Genomic DNA, 10,547 nt, shown 5'->3' on the forward strand with positions numbered 1-10,547 from the left:
CATGGCTGTTCTTACAGGGTCTACTATAATGTATGAGCAGGTCTTGGGTTGCATGGGTCGGCAGTGGTGTCAAGTTTTTGGGGACTGCAGATTTGTTGCTTCAAAAGCTCCTGGCTCTTCGGATTTTGGGTTTACTACAATGTTTAAGGTCTGCTGGGGTTGCATGGAGAGGAAGATCTCTACCTCTCTTGGTGACTGCTGGTTTGTTGGCACTAAGTTGTTTGGCAGCTCGCGTGGTAGAGGTTACTGGTTTGTGTTGACGGCTGCTTGCAGCACCTTTGTGGACACTTGTCTTTTTTTAATTTATATTCCTGTGTTGAATTTCTGTGTTTGGATGTTAGACGGTTTTGATGTGATGTTATTTTTTTGGCCTACCCGTGCGGGATGTGCATGGTTTTTAGCTCTGTGTTTGCTTCTGGTTGTGTCGTGTGTGTGGATTGGTTTTTTGATTCAGCTTTGAGTTATCGCTTGGATGTGTTCATGGACCTCATTCGCATGTATGCGGCTTATGCACATATCCTTTTGGGTTTATTCCCTTTCAATGTAATGTTTTTTCTTTCTTTCCTTTATTCTTGGTAACCATTTTTGATCCTTGTTAGTTGGTCTGGTGTTTTCGGGTTTTCCCTTCGGTTGTATAGTTTTCTGTTAGGTCCTGGGGTATGCCCCTTGTAGCTGTGTAGTTCTCTGTTTTTTTATCTTATGTCTTATTCACCCAAAAAAAAAAAAAAACTCTCAATTAGAAAAGGATGATTTAGAATTCCCGTTAATTTTCATCCTATTTACCATTCTTTTCTCAAACTTTATCTTCTAGCTCTCATGAAGAAAGTTTTTCTCTCTAACACTCTCCGTACTTCTACATCCCTCTCTCTTTTGCTCTCGGAACTAACTAGCTTCGGCAACTAACAGTTTCATTAGCTTAAGTGAACAAGTTTAACTCAAACTAATCACGCTTGGCCTCCAAGAAAGAGAATGTACGGAGAAATTATAGTCTAACATTATTAGTTTAACTTAGGCACCTTGTTTGAGGTTCTGTAAATCACCTAATTGTAACTTAAAGATATTAGTTTAACTTAAGCAGCCCATGTAATGTTTTCTATATCACCGAACTGTTCAATTCTCAACTCCAAAATGATGAATTTGAATTCCCATCAATTTTCATCCTATTTCTCTTTTCTTTGCTATAACTTTCCCTCCTAGCTCTCAGGAAGAAGGATTCTCTCTAAATCTCCCCGTCTTTGTCCATCGTTCTCTGTTTTGTTCTACGAACTAATTAGTTTAGGCAACTAATTGTTTCATTTTCTTAAGTGACCAAGTCTAACCTAAACTAATCTTGGCTGGCCTCTAAAAAAGAAATAATAATTTATTGAGTAATTGTGGCTTAACGATGTTAGTTTAACAAAAGCAACTCATTTAATGTAATCTAAATCAACTAAGTGTTTAATTCTCAAGTCCAAAAGGACGAATTTCAATTCCCTTTAATTTTAATCTCGTTTCCTTTCCTTTTCTCTAACTTTCTCTTCTAGCTCCCAAGGAGAAAGTTTCTCTCTAACTCTCTTCATCCATCTCCAACCACCTCCCTTTCGTTGTAGGAACTAATTAGTTTAGGTAACTAATAGTTTCAATGGCTTTAGTGGCCAAGTTTAACTGAAACTAATCTAGCTTAGCCTCCAAGAAAGAGATTTTACTGAGTAATTGTGGCTTAACAATATTCGTATAACTTAAGCACCTCATTTACGGTTTTCTAAATAACCCTAGTGTTCAACTATCAAGTAGAAAAGGTTGATTTAGAATTCCCGTTAATTTTCATCCTATTTACTATTCTTTTCTCAAACTTTATCTTCTAGCTCTCATGAAGAAAGTTTTTCTCTCTAACACTCTCCGTACTTCTACATCCCTCTCTCTTTTGCTCTAGGAACTTACTAGCTTCAGCAACTAACAGTTTCATTGGCTTAAGCGAACAAGTTTAACTCAAACTAATCACGCTTGGCCTCCAAGACAGAGAATTTACTGAGAAATTGTAGCTTAACGTTATTAGTATAACTTAGGCACCTTGTTTGAGGTTTTGTAAATCACCTAATTGTAACTTAACGATATTACTTTAACTTAAGAAGCCCATGTAATGTTTTCTACATCACCTAATTGTTCAATTCTCAACTCCAAAATGATGAATTTGAATTCCCCATAATTTTCATCCTATTTCCCTTTTCTTTGCTCTAACTTTCCCTCCTAGCTCTATGGAAGAAGGATTCTCTCTACATCTCCCCGTCTTTCTCCATCGTTCTCTGTTTTGTTCTAGGAACTAATTAGTGCAGGCAATTAATTGTTTCATTTTCTTAAGTGACCAAGTTTAACCCAAACTAATCTTGACTGGCCTCTAAAAAAAAATAATAATAATTTATTGAGTAATTGTGGCTTAATGATGTTAGTTTAACAAAAGTAACTCATTTAACGTAATCTAAATCACCTAAGTGTTCAATTCTCAAGTCCAAAATGATGAATTTTAATTCCCTTTAATTTTCATCCCGTTTCCTTTCCTTTTCTCTAACTTTCTCTTCTAACTCCCAAGGAGAAAGTTTCTCTCTAACTCTCTCCGTCCATCTCCAACCACCTCTCTTTCGTTGTAGGAACTAATTAGTTTAGGCAACTAATCGTTTCACTGGCTTAAGTGGCCAAGTTTAACTCAAACTAATCTAGCTTAGCCTCCAAGAAAGAGATTTTACTAAGTAATTGTGGCTTAACGATATTAGTTTAACTTAGGCACCTTGTTTGAGGTTCTGTAAATCACCTAATTGTAGCTTAACGATATTACTTTAACTTAAGCAACCCATGTAATGTTTTCTACATCACCTAACTGTTCAATTCTCAACTCCAAAATGATGAATTCTCATTCTCCTCAATTTTCATCCTATTTCCCTTTTCTTTGCTCTAACTTTCCCTCCTAGCTCTCAGGAAGAAGGATTCTGTAATACCCCTGTTCTGTAGTATGCTAATTGGTCCTTAATACGAGTACGCTGATGTGTTTAATATGATTTTATGTGCCATTTTGTGAATATATGTGATTTCGAAGTTCTATCTGTTCACCGTAGGAATATCTATTTGAATAATCTGCTTTGGAAATTAAATTGGAGGCCTTATCGGCCACAAAACCTGAAATCGATTACGCCGTTGTGATTGACATAATTTTTAGAACCTACAGTGAAATTTAATTGGAAATTGATTCGGATCAAAATAATTAGATTCAAAATGATTAATCGGTACCCCATTACCTTATTATTATTATTATAATGCCAATAGTGGGTTTTGTTGGGTAAGGGCACTACACCCTCTATTCTCCCTTCTTGCTTCATTTGACTGATTTGGGACTCAAATTAGAGGAGAGTCGGCTGTAGAGAGGGAGAGGAGAGAATTGTGCAAATTGTAGCTTAAAGCTTGGGAACCTTGAAGATAATCCAAGAATTGCTATAGATTGTGAGATTCAAAGCTTCTAGGTGAGTAATTCTTGGATTATAGTTTGTAATTTTGTGTGTTCAAGCTAATTGGGTGATCAAGAGTAAGATTGAAATGAAATTGGGTTGGTTTTGTTGAATTAAAGCTTGACATATGCATGCATGTAAGAAATTGTGTTGAAATAGCATGTATAAGCTTGAAATACATGATTCAAGTAGAGTTTTGGTTGAAACTCATGTTTTGATCACCATTTGTGTTGTCTAAGTTGAGAATGTGGCTAATTCATTACGTGCATGTACAATTTATGAAGATATGAGCATGAATGTATGAATTTGTTATGTTAGAATGAGTTTGATGGGAGATTGGGGCATGCATGTGAATTAATTGTGAATTGAGCTCCATTGGGTTGAGATTTGGGGTTTACATCATATTAGTATACTTATATTTGAGAATTGAGCCATAACATGCATGATTTGTTGGTTGAAAATCGAATTGGAGCTTAAGAACTCAATCAGGGAAAACCCCGATTTTTTATGTCCGCTCGAGCGGGTTAAGTGCCGCTCGAGTGGGAAAATTGTGCTCCCAGCACTTTTTGCAGACATGGTTCTCGCTCGAGCGGAGAAGTTGATGCTCGAGCGGGGAGCTATGTAGACAGGCCATCCGGTCGAGCGGCAGAGTTAACGCCCGAGCGTGATTTTGATGTAACCAATATTTTTCCAGGCCTTAAGTGTCCGCTCGAGCAGGGAAGTCCACGCTCGAGCGGGGACCTTATTTTCTGAAATTCTGAAATTGCATTATGTGTTCTGTTTTCCGTTCTCTTTCACTTGTAAGCACTCTTAGGCATGCATTGAGCATTGTAAATGAGTTAACGAGATAAGAATAAAGCCTAAAGAGGAATGTGTGAATTAAAGAACGGATTGAACTATTCGTGACCCTTTTGTGTTCATGAAATGTGTAGGGTCAAGCTCCAGGGCAAATCCACAAGCCGATCACTGTGAGTAATATCGATAGTTGAAAGCTTAGCAATGTCCAACTGTTTATTCCCTTATAAGCTTTATGAGTTGCTAATTGGGATTGTGGACAAAAGTCTGACATGAACGAATGAATGGACCGAAGGTCGTTTCGATATGAATAAATGGACCTAAGGTCATTTTGATAGAAATAAATGGACCTAAGGTTGTTTGACATAAATGAGTGGGCTGAAGGCCATTTTGACACGAATGTATGGGCCGAAGGCCGTTTTGACGTAAATGAATGGACCGAAGGTCGTTTTGATAGAAATAAATGGACCTAAGGTCGTTTTGACATAAATGAGTGGGCCGAAGTCCGTTTTGACACGAATGTATGGGCCGAAGGCCGTTTTGACATAAACGAATGGACCGAAGGTCGTTTAGATAGAAATAAATGGACCTAAGGTCGTTTTGACATAAATGAGTGGGCCGAAGGCCGTTTTGACACGAATGTATGGGCCGAAGGCCGTTTTGACGTAAACGAATGGACCGAAGGTCGTCTTTATAGAAATGAATGGATCGAAGGTCGTTTTGATAGAAATGAGTGGACCGAAGGTTGTTTGGACATGTATGAATGGACCTAAGGTCGTTTTGACATGAATGAGTGGGCCGAAGGCCGTTTTGACACGAATGTATGGGCCGAAGGCCGTTTTGATGTAAACGAATGGGCCGAAGGCCATTTTGACAGAAATGAATGGGCCGAAGGCCGTTTTGACATAAATGAATGGGCCAAAGGCCATTTTGACATGAATGGAAATCTGAACGGGCCAAAGGCCACAATGTTTGGAAATACAGTCACTTGATTTGAATTTCGTATAGTTATATATCGGTTAAATAGAAATATGAATTGGGCTCAAGGCCGTTTGGAACATGTTGTTCTACATTGTTATGTAACTTCTGTATTTGATTTGATATTATTCACTGGGCTTTCACTCATGCTCATCATGTGTTTGTAGGTGAGCCAAGAGAAGTCCAGACCCAGCCTCAGTGAAGTCTGTCTGGAACAACTAAGGTTTTGAGAGAGTCAGCCCTTATGTCTCACGCATGAGATCCGTCTTCGCCCTTTTGTTATGTATTTACATTTTGTCAGGTTGACGAAGTTTTGAATACGTCTGTATATAGTTTTCATGGGTTGACTTAGTTTGGAGGATCCTGTCTGTATAGAATCTTATGTCATTACACTTTCTGTTGTGAGTTATTAACATATGTACATATGGAATGTTATGGTGTGCATATAAGCACGGCTCTATGGACAAAGTTTTAAATTTGCTTCCGTTTGGCCCCTTTTACTCTAATGAGTCTTGTCTTATTTGGTTTGAGGTCGTAGATAATCTTGTGATTACTGGCCGATTATGGCCTTAACCCATAGGGGCGGGTTCGAGTCGTGACAGAGTGGTATCAGAGCACAAGTTAATAGCTCACACACTTGTCCAAAAAGAGCAATAAGCGTCTAGATAAGATCTAGGATGCATTCATGTGATAAATATGAATCTGAAGGCATCAAGAATATGCTTAAGTGTTTCGATATGAACAGATATGCGCTATAAATCTATGAATTACCATTTGAATATGTATGCTCTCTGGTATATGCATACTTGTGAATCTTTTGTATAAAGTATAATGCAAGTTTAATTAGATGGTGAGTAATAACTCGGTAAAGTCATGTTTAACTTTAATTATTTTCTGATGATATGAAATGACAAGTTCCCTGAATTGCTATGTTTTGTATGAATGGATGATTGTCCAAATTTTCTTTGAACGTAATTGTGGTATCCGTAGCAGAGGCCCTCGCCTAGGGGATATAATACTGTGGCTTATGGTCATGAAGCCCTAGCCCGGGGGAAATAATACCGTGGTACAAGCCCTCGCCCGGGGGAAACAATACCGTGGCCTATGTATGTGATATGTTACCTGGTATCAGAGGTTCCATCATGGAACTTGATATGCTTGACCAACATGATATGTTACGCTAAAGGAAATACCACACATGATTTGAATATGAAATATGAACTGTTACGCTAATGTGTACCACAAGTTTGTTTTGCTATAATGCACATACATGAACACATGAATCATGAAAAGTTGCATATGTGCATTCGGTTATGCAAATGGGTGTCTATGTGAAATATGAACATGATTTGAATATATAATTACTTAATAAATGTCAGCATGCGATATCTGATAACTAAGCAATCATCTGTTACGTATGTGGTTAATTATGTCTTGACGATACATAAAATGAGGATATAACAATGTACCTATGTGCGAATGTATGCACGTGTATCTGTATTTATTTTGTATTGGGCATCCCAGTGTTTGGCAAGGCTTAATAAGAATTTGTGTAGAACGTGGATAAAGTGAGGGCATACAAGTTGGCAGACTCTTTCACAACCTGACTTAATAGTCCGGAAAGAATAGTATAAGGGATGGTAGAGATTTTGAGACAACAATGTCAGTTGTCGCTACGGCAAGAACCTTTGCCACTAAAAGTGTAAGAAACACCGAGGAGTTGTTATCGAATTTTTGGGGTTTGTTATAGGTATGGTAAAATGGACCGTATGGTAAGGAACTGTCCCCGAACTGAACAAATGTGAATAAATTTTCTAAATCAGTTGGATTCGTACCAATGGTAGGAATTGCTAATCAAGATAGAGTAATTGCACTTTTCCCAAGAAGTACTCAGAATGTTGTAACTGTTATCCTAGGTATTTGTACTGTTATAAACGAATGCTTATGTGTTGATTGATTCTGAATTAGTACATGTGTACATCTTTGCTTGGGATATTAATTAATTTAGATTGGCATGTTCTTTCGTATCTACTGCATGTGTATTTAGATTGGTTAAACCCACAAGATCGAGACCGTATCCCTTAAATGTATATACTCCATTTGAGAAATTTGTGAAATACGTATTGGGATATCGATTAACTCTGCACATGTGCATGTACATCTAAACCTATGCTCAGGGCGATTTGTTATACTACTGTCCTCCATGACTAAACCACCAGAATTATGACTTTGTGATTCTGTGACGGAGTTGAGCACCCTAAATGATAAACTCTATAATTGTGAGACCATGCATTTTGATGGGTAGAAAATTGACTGGATTATGTGACTATACTGGGCTCGACTCATAAACCTACATTTTGTGACTAATTTGGAACTTTTGTGTAACAAACCCTATCTTATGTACAACCGAGGAACTCTGTTTAATGTGTTACCGTGCACCATGTGCTTGTATATAAGACTTGTTTGGGAATTGTTGTATTGATTATGGTACATACTTCTTGATCTGAATAACTGCATGTTTATGCAACTACCCCCGAATTTATGTAGTCAATGCCATATTGTACATGACTTGAAATGCTTTGATATGAACAGTTGTGATGAATAATTCTGATATGACTTTGAGAACTGATAAACTTAGGACAGTTGTGAAACTATTAGCCGTGTGCCTAAACAAATGAAGTGAGCCTCACAGAACCGAATGTACCCCATTTGAGAAAACTTTTATCTGATTCGGTCCGATAGAACCTTTGCCTGATTTGACCTGATAGAACCCTCATTGGATATAATTTGATGGAACCTTTGTTTGATTTAATCCAATAAGACCTTTGCTTGGGTTGATTTGATTTTGTTAAGGGAAGACCACGAATTGTTCATGAATAAATAGCCAGATTATTCTTGGCAGAAAAACTGATAGTCCCAAAACTCGAATTCGTTTGGAATGCTTGACTTGTTTGAAAGACCTTTTGTGGTCTATCAACAGATTGATCTAACCATGAACACCATTGAGAACCGACCTTCAACAATTGGGGCATAAGTGTTATAAAGGAATAGAATTGTACAAATCCCGTGATTGGGTGTCTTAAGGAACAATGCAGGTGTGTTGTCATATTCTTGCTTGTTTGACGCTATGGAAACCGATGACAACAGATTGATTTGATTGTGAACCGTACTGAATATTTATCCTCGACTAATCAGAATATGTTTCATGTGTTTGCTTCAACACTATTGGATTTGGGGAAATCGGGTTATAGTAAGTGGTATTGTGTTTGTTTTGATGACATTCTTGAGACGTCCTTTCGTGCTAGGGGAAATTAAGCCTATGTAGCACCTTTGTTGAGAAATCTCTTTTGCCACCGACGGTTTTGTATGGGTGGGTTTGTCTAATCGATCTCGAGTCAGCCACCGATGGTCGTGGACGGTGTACTTTGATTCCGAGATGATTATTCCTTTGTTTTGTCCGGAATGTCATCCTTTGGTATTATGTAGATGTTATTAACATCCGAAAAATTTAAAAAAAAAAAAAAAAAAAAAACCCAAATTTGTCCGGAAATATGCGAATCCAGTACGCCTTGTGAATAACTGCTCACTGCCATTCTATTCTATGATTGGGGCTCTGAGGATGTGTAAATTGGGTCTAACATGTGACTGACTGTCTTGGTATTATCTTTGACATCATAGGGATTAATATATGAATTGCCTTCTGCTTTTGGCAACTATGAAATAGTGTGGAAAGACTCGATGCAACAGGAAATTGAATGTTGAACCAAATTGTAAACTGTTGAATGAATGAAGAACACGTGTATTCTATTAGAAGTCGACTGTCTCAATGTTATTGTATTTTACAATTGGTACTATGGGGATATGAGTTACGTATGTCGTGTGGCTGATCGCTTCGTTGTTATCTTTGTTGACTCGAGAATCAGTGCCTGAATTCACTTTAAATTCCTAAAGACTTTTGATTAACCTTGAATAGCTATAATGAGCTATTGAAAATACTGAATCGGATTGTGTATTGTGGAATTATTGAAGAATGAATTGAACTTTTGTGACAAGGGAATGGACCGAACTTCTATGATAAAGTTAGCTGGCATCTGAAATGAATATGTTGGTGACTTACTTTGAAGAGGGAAATTATTGAAATTGTGTCTAAATATTTTCGGAATGGAATTAGGGATATGTGACTATGAATTTCATTGTGGGGCTACCTTAAGTACTCAAGGCGTAAGTCCCATTCGGGTTATTATATGAAGAATTACTAAATTCGCTCATTTCCTTCCTGTGACATTTTCGTATGATGCTTGTAGACTAGCCACTGTTTACATCAATAAGGTTGCTTGTTGTATGGGGTCCCAGTATCTATTGTTTAGACAGAAATCCTGAAATGTGTTTGAATTCTGTCAAGCCTTCAAAAGGCGATGAGAACTAAATTGGGATTCAGCGCTACTTTCCATCCACAAATCGATGTATAATCAGAAAAAGCTATTTAGACTCTGGGAGAAATGCTCCAAATGTGTATTTTAGATCTTCGGGGAATTGGAAAAATCTATCCATCATTGGCAGACTTTGCTTACAACAACGGCTCACACTGTAGTTTCGGTATGGCACCATACAAGCCTTGTATGGAAGAAAAGGTAAGTCCCTGACTGATTGAGAACAGAGTGTTGCTCGATTTTGAGACTAAGTAAATGGCTATCATAAAGGATTGGAACCGTTGAATGAAAGGTGTTCCGAATTGTGTTCGACTAAAGGTAAAATAAGTTTGAGGGACCAAACTTCCTAAAGGGGGGAAGACTGTAATACCCCTATTTTGTAGTATGCTAATTGGTCCTTAATACGAGTATGATGATGTGTTTAATATGATTTTATGTGCCATTTTGTGAATATATGTGATTTCAAAGTTCTATCTGTTCACCGTAGGAATATCTGTTTGAATAATCTGCTTTGGAAATTAAATTGGAGGCCTTATCGGCCACAAAACCTGAAATCGATTACGCCATTATGATTGGCATAATTTTTAGAACCTACGGTGAAATTTAATTGGAAATTGATTCGGATTAAAATAATTAGATTCAAAACGATTAATTAGTGCCCCATTACCTTATTATTATTATAATGCCAATAGTGGGTTTTGTTGGGTAAGGGAACTACACCCTCTATTCTCCCTTCTTGCTTCATTTGACTGATTTTGGACTCAAATTAGAGGAGAGTCGGCTGTAGAGAGGGAGAGAGGAGAGAATTGTGCAAATTGTAGCTTAAAGCTTGGGAACCTTGAAGATAATCCAAGAATTGTTATAGATTGTG

Source organism: Camellia sinensis, chromosome 8 (assembly GCF_055761805.1).
Source record: "Camellia sinensis isolate YWXY chromosome 8, ASM5576180v1, whole genome shotgun sequence".
Classification (NCBI taxonomy): domain Eukaryota; kingdom Viridiplantae; phylum Streptophyta; class Magnoliopsida; order Ericales; family Theaceae; genus Camellia; species Camellia sinensis.